This window comes from Coenobita brevimanus, chromosome 44 (genome assembly GCF_032717465.1).
Source record: "Coenobita brevimanus isolate Jiangsu-jjx chromosome 44, ASM3271746v2, whole genome shotgun sequence".
NCBI lineage: Eukaryota > Metazoa > Arthropoda > Malacostraca > Decapoda > Coenobitidae > Coenobita > Coenobita brevimanus.
Window position 1 is genome coordinate 21,188,668 of NC_136997.1, and position 12,430 is coordinate 21,201,097.

At 45.1% G+C, this 12,430-nt stretch overlaps 1 protein-coding gene across 1 annotated transcript in view; it reads right to left on the reverse strand.

Moving 5' to 3' along the window:
• Positions 1–12,430, reverse strand: part of LOC145398005 (putative glutamate receptor) — a 414,474-nt gene that overhangs the window by 227,418 nt on the left and 174,626 nt on the right. The window lies entirely within an intron of this gene.

Below are 12,430 nucleotides of genomic sequence, written 5' to 3' on the forward strand. Positions count from 1 at the left end.
AAAAATGGCAGTCTTTATGGCAATTACAAAATTACAATAGAAAACTGAAAATGAACCACATATTTGCTATACTTTATTCAAGAAAATAAAATAAAATGGCAGTCTTTTTTAAATTTACAAAAATGAAAATAGAACTGAAAATTAACCATACATTTCACATGTTTTACTGCCGCTCAGAGTCTCATGTAAGCGAGAACTGAATCTGACGAATTCTTGTGTCCGACTGCTCAGTCAGAGAGAGGTTGAGACACCGTCACTGAGTGAGCGGGCAAGCAGCTGGACATGATAACATAAGTCACACGCTCCACCAATAGTCGCTGCTCTGTCTCGGTGGTGAGTACTTACCTATATTATCTAAAAAAAAAAACACACAAAAAAAAAAAAAAACTTAATAATGGCAGTGGAGAGTTATTAAGTCTTAAGTATAATTTTTAATTCTCCCAAGATAAATTTGGATATCTCTGGCAATTTCTGGCACAAAATGGCAAACCGGCTACAAACTATGGCATTTTTATGGCATCAGTTATTTTGTGCCATAAAAAAATGGCAGTTTTTCAGGAAACACGAGATTATTGGCAAAAAATGCCATTTATGGCACGACCTGGCAACCCTGTATATGTATATATGCTGTGGTAGGTGGGGGCGAGAATGACTTTTGATGCATGGTCGTGGAGTGTTCAGACGTGTTTCTCTGGCTCTCCTCTAGCTGCAGGGTTGCCTCACCGGCTTTAGCTTTGTTTTCTCCGCCACTAGGGCGTTTTTCAATAAAGTTAGGTTAGCTAGTACTAATTCTCCTCCCAGCCTTTTAGAGATATAGTAAGTGTCTATATCTGTTTCCTGAGATTGCCTTTGCTTACTCACCTCTGGAGTGTACCCCCCACTGATCGCTCTGGGGTGTGAGTTATACACGGGCGCGTCCTCCCGAGAGTGGTTTGAGAGGGTAATCTCAGACTAGGTGTGTCTTTCCCAGGTACCTTGTCCCTTGCTTGTTTTTCTCCTTCTTCCCACTTCCCCCGTGAGGGGGAAGTGGTTGCTATGACGGACGCCCCTGCTGCCTCCCCCCCCTTCAGGGGGGGAGGTGGTTCTGACGAATGTAACGACCGGACTGACCACCCCCAGACTGACGGACGCCAAACTCGTGCCCAACTTGACGTTCTTGTTGACAATGCCACGTTCGTCATTATCCATGCTCTAGGTTCGACTCCCCTGTCTAGTCTCAATCCCTTCCTTATCAAGAAGGTGATTGACCACAGTGCAGGAGAAGTCGAACAAGTGAAAAAACTTGCTAACGGAGATCTCCTGGTAAAAACTGTTAACTCGTCACAAGTGAGAGATTTGCTGAAACTGCGTAAATTCCACTGTTACGATGTCGAAGCCAAAATCCCAGTCTCCATGAATTCTTGCAAGGGTGTTGTCACTTGCAGGGATCTCATGGTGATGAGCGAGGACGAAATCGTACAAGAATTGGCGCAGCAAGATGTAATTGAAGCTAAATTCATAACTCGTTATTCGGAAGGCATAAGGACGAAGACAGCAACTATTATCTTGACATTTGCCAAAATTTCTCTTCCTAGTCAAGTCAAAGTTGGTTATGAAATCATTCACGTTCGACCATACATCCCTAACCCTTTCCGTTGTTTGAAATGCCAGTTGTATGGGCATGGTTCGAAGACTTGTCGGGCTTCCCAGCCAGTGTGTGGCAAGTGTGCAAGCCAGGGTCATGATGCGGAACATTGTACATCTGAGACGGTCTGTTGCTTTCACTGCAAGGGCGCTCACTCCACTTCCTCTAGGGATTGTCCCAAGTGGAAGGAGGAGAAGGAAGTCTGCACAGTGAAGGCAACTGAGGGCATTTCCTATTACGAAGCTAGGAAAAAGGTGAAGGAGTTGCATGCAACTCCCACGCCGAATAGGTCCTATGCTTCGGCGGTAATGTCCCGTCCTGTGATGTGCTCTGTAGAGACCCAGACTGACCCTGTCTTTCTCCCTCCTGCCACTCACAGTACATCTCCATCTCGACCTCCTGTCCGTTCCAACTCTCTCACTGACATCCCTAAGGCATCAACTTACTCTCAGGCTGCTGCTGCCTCTTCATCGGTACGGCCTAAAACGAAGCCTGACAAGTCTAGTAAAAGTAACATGACCACCCTCACGAAATAGTCACGTCCTCATGTCCTTCCGGTTCCTACTCCAGCGAGGGAGAGAAAGGTTAGCTCTTCCTCGGGGGAGGCTGGGAACCTAGTTATTGATGACAATATGGAGGTTTCCATTAACAAGCACCGGGATAGGTCCCCCGGTAGTCGCTCGCCTGCCGGCGGGAGACAAAAAAAGACAAAGCACACTGGCCCCCAACGAAAATCTTAAACCGTCGCTTTCACTGTATTACAGTGGAATTGTAGAGGTATTGGGAATAAGTTACACAATATAGCAATCTTGCTTTCTATACACAGGCCAGACGTTGTTTGTTTACAGGAGACGCGCCTGGAGGATCACCCTGATCCTCCACAGTTCAGACACTATCACTCGTATAGAAGATATGAAGGTCACGGAGTTGCCATATACACACATAAATCACACCCACAAACGGAAGTGATTCTAAATTCTACTCTGGAAGCTGTCGCGTGCAGAGTAAAAATTAATAACACGAATCTGTCTATTTGCTCTCTGTACTGTCCTCCACATGGCCCCATTGATAGTGATGCTTTAAATTCACTAGTTGAACATCTCCCTGGGAATAAGTTAGTGTTGGGAGATTTTAACGCCTATCACTATCAATGGGGTAGCTTGAGGATCGATGGTCGTGGGGAGCAAGTAGCCGACCTAATACTACAGTCCAACCTCTGTCTTCTGAACGATGGTAGAGCGACTCGTGTAGATGATCGTACTGGTAACTTTTCGGCCATTGACTTATCTTTGGCCTCCCCTGGTATACATCAAGATCTCTCATGGGACCCTTACGACGACTCCTTGGGAAGTGATCATTTACCCATCTGTCTTTCTTATACACGCGACATCATTTCGGACCCTCCACCTCCAAAATTTAACTATAAGAAAGCAGATTGGGGATCCTTCTCAAGGATCGCCAATTTAGATATATCTGGGGAGACCATAGATGTTAAGGTCGAAAATATAACTACTTCCATATTACACGCAGCTGAGGCTGCTATTCCCAAGACTTCTACAGTTCATGTGAAGCATAGAGCACATTGGTGGACGCCGGATTGCCGACAAGCATTAAGAAAACGCAATAGGAGATACAGGATTTTTGATAGTCAGCCCACTGAGAAAAATTTTATTGCATACAAACAGGCACGGGCTGAGGCAAGGAGAATAATAAGAAGGGCCAAACGTGACTCCTGGCGGTCCTTTGTGTCCACGGTGACTCGTACGACACCATTACGTAAAGTCTGGTCCACCATAAGAATATTAAATAATAAAGGCCCATATTTCCCCATTACCACCTTGCAAATAAATAATAACATCTATGACGAGCCCGTGGACGTTGCTAACATCCTCGCCAGGAGTTTTTCTCATGTAAGTAGCTCAGCCAATTATGACCCGCGTTTCCAACATCATAAACGCACGGCTGAGCTACAGATATTAGACTTTGCCACAGAAGACGTAAACTCCCCGTACAACCAAGAGTTTACGCTAGATGAACTGCTCCTTGCCCTTAAATCCTGTAAAGACACCAGCCCTGGACCAGACACCATCACGTACGGTATGATCCAGCATCTTAATCAGGACAACCTGATTAAGATGTTAGCATTGTACAATGAGATTTGGGCGTCTCGAACGTTCCCAAACTCATGGCACTTTGCGCACGTCATACTGATACCCAAAGAGGCTGGTCGTCTTATGAATCCCACTTCATTTCGTCCTATTGTGTTGACTTCTTGTCTATGTAAGGTCATGGAACGAATGGTTAACAATAGGCTTCTTTTTGTTTTAGAGTCGAAGAATTTGTTAAATGATCAACAATGTGGCTTCCGTAAATACAGAAGTTCACTAGATCATTTAATGAATTTGGAGCATTGTATTGCAGAGGCATTTGCCAATAAAGAATTCATGATAGGGGTGTTCCTGGACATCCATAAAGCCTATGACATGACCTGGCGACACGGTGTACTAATGAAGCTCTATGCTTATGGTTTAAGAGGAAATTTGCCTGTTTTTATTTCAAATTTCTTAAGGGACAGAACTTTCTCTGTCAAATTGCCCCGTAACGTAACATCGGATATATTTATCCAGGAAAACGGGGTGCCACAGGGAAGTGTGCTTAGTCCTACTTTATTTAGTATTATGATCAATGATATTCTGTCATCAGCTCCCATCCCGAGGAATCTTAAATACTCACTCTACGCTGACGATTGTGCAATATGGCACTCTTCCCGTAATGCACAATTTTCGGCTGGGCGGATTCAAGCAGCCCTTGACTCCGTCCACCAATGGGCCTTGCAGTGGGGATTTAAGTTTTCCGTACGTAAGTGTGCCGCTATAGTTTTCACTAATCGTAACGTACCTAATTTGTGCTTAACTTTGGATAATCAGGCGGTACCTTTTCAAAATTCTGTAAAATTTTTAGGAATACATTTTGATCGTAGATTGAATTTTAAACTTCACGTTAATACTTTGCTTGCTCGTTGTGATAAACCGTTAAATGTCCTCAAGTACCTAGCGGGTACTACCTGGGGTGCCGACAGAAAATCTTTATTAATGGTGTATAAGTCCCTTATTCGATCGAAGCTAGACTATGGCGCACAGGTGTATGGCTCGGCATCCGATGCCACTCTGAAAGGATTGGATGTGTTGCAGAATAAATGTTTGCGAATGTGTCTTGGAGCTGTCCGGTGTACCCGTGTAGCTCGTATCGAAGTGGAGGCGAATGTGCCTCCCCTCTGTATTCGCCGTGACCACCTGGCCTTGTCCTATGGTGTAAGGACATTTAGGAAATGTAATATCGGCAATGTGGCCTGTACCCCCCTGTGTCAATACCACCACCTTCTGCGGGGGGTGCGTCAGCCACTTGCCGCTCGCCTCCACTTACTGACTCAGGAGCTTGATGTGGACCCCAGTGACTGTGACAAGTTGGTGCTTAAAAATATAGCGCCTTGGGAGCCACCCGGCTTTACAGTCGATGTCACATGGCTCCTAGCACCAAAGGCCAAGGCGCCGGAGGCGGAGGTCCACCACTTGTTTCGTAAGATCATTGTTCGTCACTTGGGGTCCCATCAATTGTACACCGACGGCTCCAAGTCGAGTGAATGTGTGGGTGCAAGTGTGTGGTCGACTGAATGTGCCCTCAGGTATCGGTTGCCGACTCATACATCTGTGTTTACTTCAGAACTTTTTGCTATTGACAAAGCCATAGACTATGCTCTCAATTCTAGACATGACTCATTTGTCATATTTTCAGATTCAAAATCAGCCCTTCAGGCAATTGCATCTTGTACTACGGACTCTCACGAGATCCAGGGCCGCATCGTTAATAAGTTACATTCATGCAACAAGTCATTCACGCTGATCTGGGTGCCTGGTCATTGTCGTATCTACGGCAATGAGCAGGCTGACTTACTTGCAAAGTCGGCTGTAGAGCTCGAGGAGACTTGGGACGTTCCTCGTGATCTGCGGTCGAGTCTCTCTCTCGGAAAGAAATCAATAAATCTTCTGTGGCAAGGTCAGTGGACCAGACTAAATATTCCAACTTGTAAGCCGTACCTAGGCGACTGGGACACTGCCAACCGTCCCAGTCGCCTAGAAGAAAAAGTGTTGGCACGGTTACGGCTCAATGCCACCGTTTTAACCCACATAAAACCATATATGGAAAGACGCTTCCCACCGCACTGTGACATCTGTGATGCGGTGTTATCTATCAGTCATATCATCCTGCGCTGTCGGCGATTTATTCGTGAACGTGCTTCACTTATTAATTACTGCGGCGCAGCAGACGTCCCCTTCACCCTTTCCACCATCCTGGGTGATGGGGACATTGTTATGACTGATAAATTGATGGCTTTCTTGAGAGAGACCGGACTGATCAGAGTGATGTGACTTTTTTGCTGTGTGGTTATGGTTTTTATCAACGGTAAATATGTAAATATATTGTAATATTAATTAGGGTTGACAGTTGACATATTTTAAATAGTTCCTCCTCCCACTGATCTATTTCTAATATAGATGTCCCCTACATTAAGCCAAGTTCCTCGCCTGACAGTCACCAGCTGATGAGTGCATGTGTGCAATATAGGAAGGTATTGGGCACTTGCAGTCGATGGTGGTCTGCTGGGCGAGGTTCTTCACTTTTTGTACAAATTATGTAAATACATTATATTATCTTGCTTAAGTTATTCTAATTAGGGCCGACAGCTGACATATATGGAAATGTTCCTGACTCGTCTGGTTCCCTTTCATATATTGATGTCCCCTATATTAGGTTGTGCCTTGACTGACAGTCACCAGGTGATGAGTGCAGGTATGTCATGTAGAAAGGCATTACATATCTGCAGTCGATGGTGATCTCTTGGTCGAGTTTTTTTTTTTTTTTTTTTTTTTTTTTTTACCATTAGTGTAGGTCTAGTTATTTGTCTCTTAGGATTTAGTATAGGTTAGTGATTTGTCTGTTAGGTGTTAGTTTTAGGGTCTTTAGATTAGGCATTTTAGTTTATAAGTAATATAAGGTTAAAAAATAAATAAAAATAATAAAAATAAAACTACAAAAAAATTATAAAATAAAAATTATTATATATATATGTACGTGTGCATGAAAGTGTGTATGTTCATATGCATGGATGTGTGTATGTATGTAAGTATGTATATATATATGTTCGTATATATATGTGTATATATGTCAATATATATACATATATATATATTGCCTTAATGACCAGGGGCTCCGGCCCCAATGGTCGATAGGCAAAAAAAAAAAAAAAAAAAAAAGGTGGGGGCACTCACCGACTTTGATGAATGGTCGTGGAGAGAAAGGACGTGTGCTGATCTCTCCTCCAGATTCTAGGGTTGCCCCACCGGCAATAGTTTTTTTGCGCTTTTCCCAATAAAGTTAGGTTAGCTAGCATTCATATTCCTCCCTACCCTTATTAGAGATATAGTAGGTGTCTGTATCTGTTTCCTGAGATTGCCTTTGCTTACTCACCTCTGGAGTGTACCCCCCACTGATCGCTCTGGGGTGTGAGTTACACACGGGCGCGTCCTCCCGAGAGTGGTTTGAGAGGGTAATCTCAGATTAGGTGTGTGATCCCCGGGCAATTTCTCCCTTGGTCGTTTTTCTCTCTCTTCCCACTTCCCCCGTGAGGGGGAAGTGGTAACTATGGCGGACGCCACTGCTGCCTCCCCCCCCTTCAGGGGGGGAGGTAGTCCTGACCGACCCCCGACTGTCTCACGGACTGACTACCCCCAGACTGAACGGCCCCAGACACGTACCCGTCTTGACATTGATTATAGAAACGCCGAGTTTGTACAGATTCATGCGGTTGGTCTCATTCCCGTGTCCAGCCTCAATCCCTTTATCATCAAGAAGGTGATTGATGGGTGTGCAGGTGAGGTGGAACAAGTGAAAAAACTTGCGAGTGGAGATCTCGTTAAAACTAGAAACTCAAGTCAGGTAAAGGATTTGCTAAAACTGAGCAAGTTCCATTGTTATGATGTTCAGTCCACGATCCCTCACTCCATGAATTCCTGCAAAGGTGTGATCACCTGCAGAGATCTTGTGGTCATGGAGGAGGAAGAGATCGTACAGGAACTTGCACAGCAGGATGTTATAGAGGCACGTTTCATAACTAGATTCTCGGAAGGCAGGAAGACGAAGACCGCCACAGTTGTCCTAACGTTCGGCAAAGTTGCTTTACCTTCCAACATCAGAATTGGATATGAAATTCTTAACGTCAGACCATATATCCCGAACCCCTTGCGTTGCTTAAAATGCCAGATTTATGGGCATCATGAAAAGGCTTGTAGGGCTTCCCAGCCAGTGTGTGGTAGGTGCGCGAATGTGGGACATTCTGCTGAACACTGTACATCTGAGATGGAGTGCTGCTTTCACTGCAAGGATGCTCACTCCACTTCCTCGAGGGCTTGCCCCAAGTGGAAGGAGGAGAAAGAGGTCTGCACAGTGAAGGCAACCGAGGGCATTTCCTTTTACGATGCAAGGAAGAAGGTGAAGGAGTTGCATGCAACTCCCAAACCTAATGTCTCCTATGCATCGGCGGTTGTGTCCCGTCCCGTGATGTGCACCGTTGAAACACAGACTGACCTAACATTCGCTCCTCATGCCCCACGCCCTACCTCTCAGTCTAAGCCTCCTGTACGATCCAACTCTCTGACGGACATCCCTGTTGCCACTTCATACTCCCAGGCTGCCGCTGCTCCTTCGCAGTCAGTGCTGCCAAAATCGAAGCCCGACAAGTCTGACAAGATTAACTTAACCACCCTCACTAAACAGTCACGTCCTCATGTCCTTCCCGCTCCTGGTCCGGCGAGGGAAAGAATAGCTCTTCCTCGATGGAATCTGGGAGCCTCATTATTGATGAGACTACGGAGATCTCCACAAACAAGCACCGGGATAGGTCCCCCAGTAGCCACTCGCCTGGTCGCGGGGGGCATAAAAAGACTAAGCACACTGGCCACCCTCGAAAATCTTAAACCACCGCATTCACTATACTACAGTGGAATTGTAGAGGTATTGGGAATAAGTTACATAATATAGCTATCTTGCTTTCACTACACAGGTCAGACGTTGTTTGTTTACAGGAGACGCGCCTGGAGGATCATCCTGATCCTCCACAGTTCAGACACTACCACTCGTATAGAAGATATGAAGGTCACGGAGTTGCCATTTACACACACAAATCACACCCACAAACGGAAGTGATTCTAAATTCTACTCTGGAAGTGGTCGCGTGCAGAGTAAAATTTAATAACACGTATCTGTCTATTTGCTCTCTGTACTGTTCTCCACATGGCCCCATTGATAGTGATGCTTTAAATTCACTAGTGGAACATCTGCCTGGAAATAAGTTAGTGTTGGGCGATTTTAACGCCTATCACTATCAATGGGGTAGCTTGAGGATCGATGGTCGTGGGGAGCAAGTAGCCGACCTAATACTACAGTCCAACCTCTGTCTTCTGAACGATGGTAGAGCGACTCGTGTAGACGATCGTACTGGTAACTATTCGGCCATTGACTTATCTTTGGCCTCCCCTGGTATACATCAAGATCTCTCATGGGACCCTTACGACGACTCCTTGGGAAGTGATCATTTACCCATCTGTCTTTCTTATACACGCGACATCATTTCGGACCCTCCACCTCCAAAATTTAACTATAAGAAAGCAGATTGGGGATCCTTCTCAAGGATCACCAATTTAGATATATCTGGGGAGACCATAGATGTTAAGGTCGAAAATATAACTACTTCCATATTACACGCAGCTGAGGCTGCTATTCCCAAGACTTCTACAGTTCATGCAAAGCATAGAGCACATTGGTGGACGCCGGATTGCCGACAAGCATTAAGAAAACGCAATAGGAGATACAGGATTTTTGATAGTCAGCCCACTGAGAAAAATTTTATTGCATACAAACAGGCACGGGCTGAGGCAAGGAGAATAATAAGAAGGGCCAAACGTGACTCCTGGCGGTCCTTTGTGTCCACGGTGACTCGTACAACACCATTAAATAAAGTCTGGTCCACTATAAGATTATTAAATAATAAACGCCCATACTTCCCGGTCACCACCTTGCAGGTGAATAACACCACCTATGACGAGCCCGTGGACGTTGCTAACATCCTCGCCAGGAGTTTTTCTCATGTAAGTAGCTCAGCCAATTATGACCCGCGTTTCCAACATCATAAACGCACGGCTGAGCTACAGATATTAGACTTTGCCACAGAAGACATAAACTCCCCGTACAACCAAGAGTTTACGCTAGATGAACTGCTCCTTGCCCTTAAATCCTGTAAAGACACCAGCCCTGGACCAGACACCATCACGTACGGTATGATCCAGCATCTTAATCAGGACAACCTGATTAAGATGTTAGCATTGTACAATGAGATTTGGGCGTCTCGAACGTTCCCAAACTCATGGCACTTTGCGCACGTCATACCAATACCCAAAGAGGCTGGTCGTCTTATGAATCCCACTTCATTTCGTCCTATTGTGTTGACTTCTTGTCTATGTAAGGTCATGGAACGTATGGTTAACAATAGGCTTCTTTTTGTTTTAGAGTCGAAAAATTTGTTAAATGATCAACAATGTGGCTTCCGTAAATACAGAAGTTCACTAGATCATTTAATGAATTTGGAGCATTGTATTGCAGAGGCATTTGCCAATAAAGAATTCATGATAGGGGTGTTCTTGGACATCCATAAAGCCTATGACATGACATGGCGACACGGTATACTAATGAAGCTCTATGCTTATGGTTTAAGAGGAAATTTGCCTATTTTTATTTCAAATTTCTTAAGGGACAGAACTTTCTCTGTCAAATTGCCCCGTAACGTAACATCGGATATATTTATCCAGGAAAACGGGGTGCCGCAGGGAAGTGTGCTTGGTCCTACTTTATTTAGTATTATGATCAATGATATTCTGTCATCAGCTCCCATCCCAAGGAATCTTAAATACTCGCTCTACGCTGACGATTGTGCAATATGGCACTCTTCCCGTAATGCACAATTTTCGGCTGGCCGGATTCAAGCAGCCCTTGACTCCATCCACCAATGGGCCTTGCAGTGGAGATTTAAGTTTTCCATCCGTAAGTGTGCCGCTATAGTCTTCGCTAATCGTAACGTACCTAATTTGTACTTAACTTTGGATAATCAGGCGGTACCTTTTCAAAATTCTGTAAAATTTTTAGGATTACATTTTGATCGTAGAATGAATTTTAAACTTCACGTTAATACTTTGCTTGCTCGTTGTGATAAACCGTTAAATGTCCTCAAGTACCTAGCGGGTACTACATGGGGTGCCGACAGAAAATCTTTATTAATGGTGTATAAGTCCCTTATTCGATCGAAGCTAGACTATGGCGCACAGGTGTATGGCTCAGCACCTGATGCCACGCTGAAAGGATTGGATGTGTTGCAGAATAAATGCTTGCGAATGTGTCTTGGGGCTGTCCGGTGTACCCGTGTGGCTCGTATGGAAGTGGAGGCGAATGTGCCTCCCCTCCGTATTCGCTGTGACCAGCTGGCATTTTCGTATGGACTACGAACATTAAGGAAAAGTAATATCGGCAATGTGGCCTGTACCCCCCTGCGTCAATACCACCACCTACTGCGGGGGGTGCGTCGGCCACTTGCCGCTCGCCACCACTTACTGACTCAGGAGCTTGGTGTGGACCCCAGTGACTGTGACAAGTTGGTGCTTAAAAATATAGCGCCTTGGGAGCCACCCAGCTTTACAGTGGGTGTATCATGGCTCCCAGCACCAAAGGCCAAGGCGCCGGAGGCGCAGGTCCACCACTTGTTTCGTAACATCATTGTTCGTCACTTGGGGTCCCATCAATTGTACACCGACGGCTCCAAGTCGAGTGAATGTGTGGGTGCAAGTGTGTGGTTGACTGAATGTGCCCTCAGGTATCGGTTGCCGACTCATACATCTGTGTTTACTTCAGAACTCTTTGCTATTGACAAAGCCATAGACTATGCTCTCAATTCTAGACATGACTCATTTGTCATATTTTCAGATTCAAAATCAGCCCTTCAGGCAATTGCATCTTGTACTACGGACTCTCACGAGATCCAGGGCCGCATCGTTAATAAGTTGCATTCATGCAACAAGTCATTCACGCTGATCTGGGTGCCTGGTCATTGTCGTATCTACGGCAATGAGCAGGCTGACTTACTTGCAAAGTCGGCTGTAGAGCTCGAGGAGACTTGGGACGTTCCTCGTGATCTACGGTCGAGTCTATCTCTCGGAAAGAAATCAATAAATCTTCTGTGGCAAGGTCAGTGGACCAGACTAAATATTCCAACTTGTAAGCCGTACCTGGGCGACTGGGACACTGCCAACCGTCCCAGTCGCCTAGAAGAAAAAGTGTTGGCACTGTTACGGCTTAATGCCACCATTGTAACCCACATAAAACCATATATGGAAAGACGCTTCCCACCGCACTGTGACATCTGTAATGCGGTGTTATCTATTAGTCATATCATCCTGCGCTGTCGGCGATTTATTCGTGAACGTGCTTCACTTATAAATTACTGTGGCGCAGTAGACGTCCCCTTCACCCTTTCCACCATCCTGGGTGATGGGGACATTGTTATGACTGATAAATTGATGGCTTTCTTGAGAGAGACCGGACTGATCAGAGTGATGTGACTTTTTTACTGCGTGGTTATGGTTTTTATGAACAGTAAATATGTATATATTGTAATATTAATTAGGGTTGACAGTTGACATATTTTAA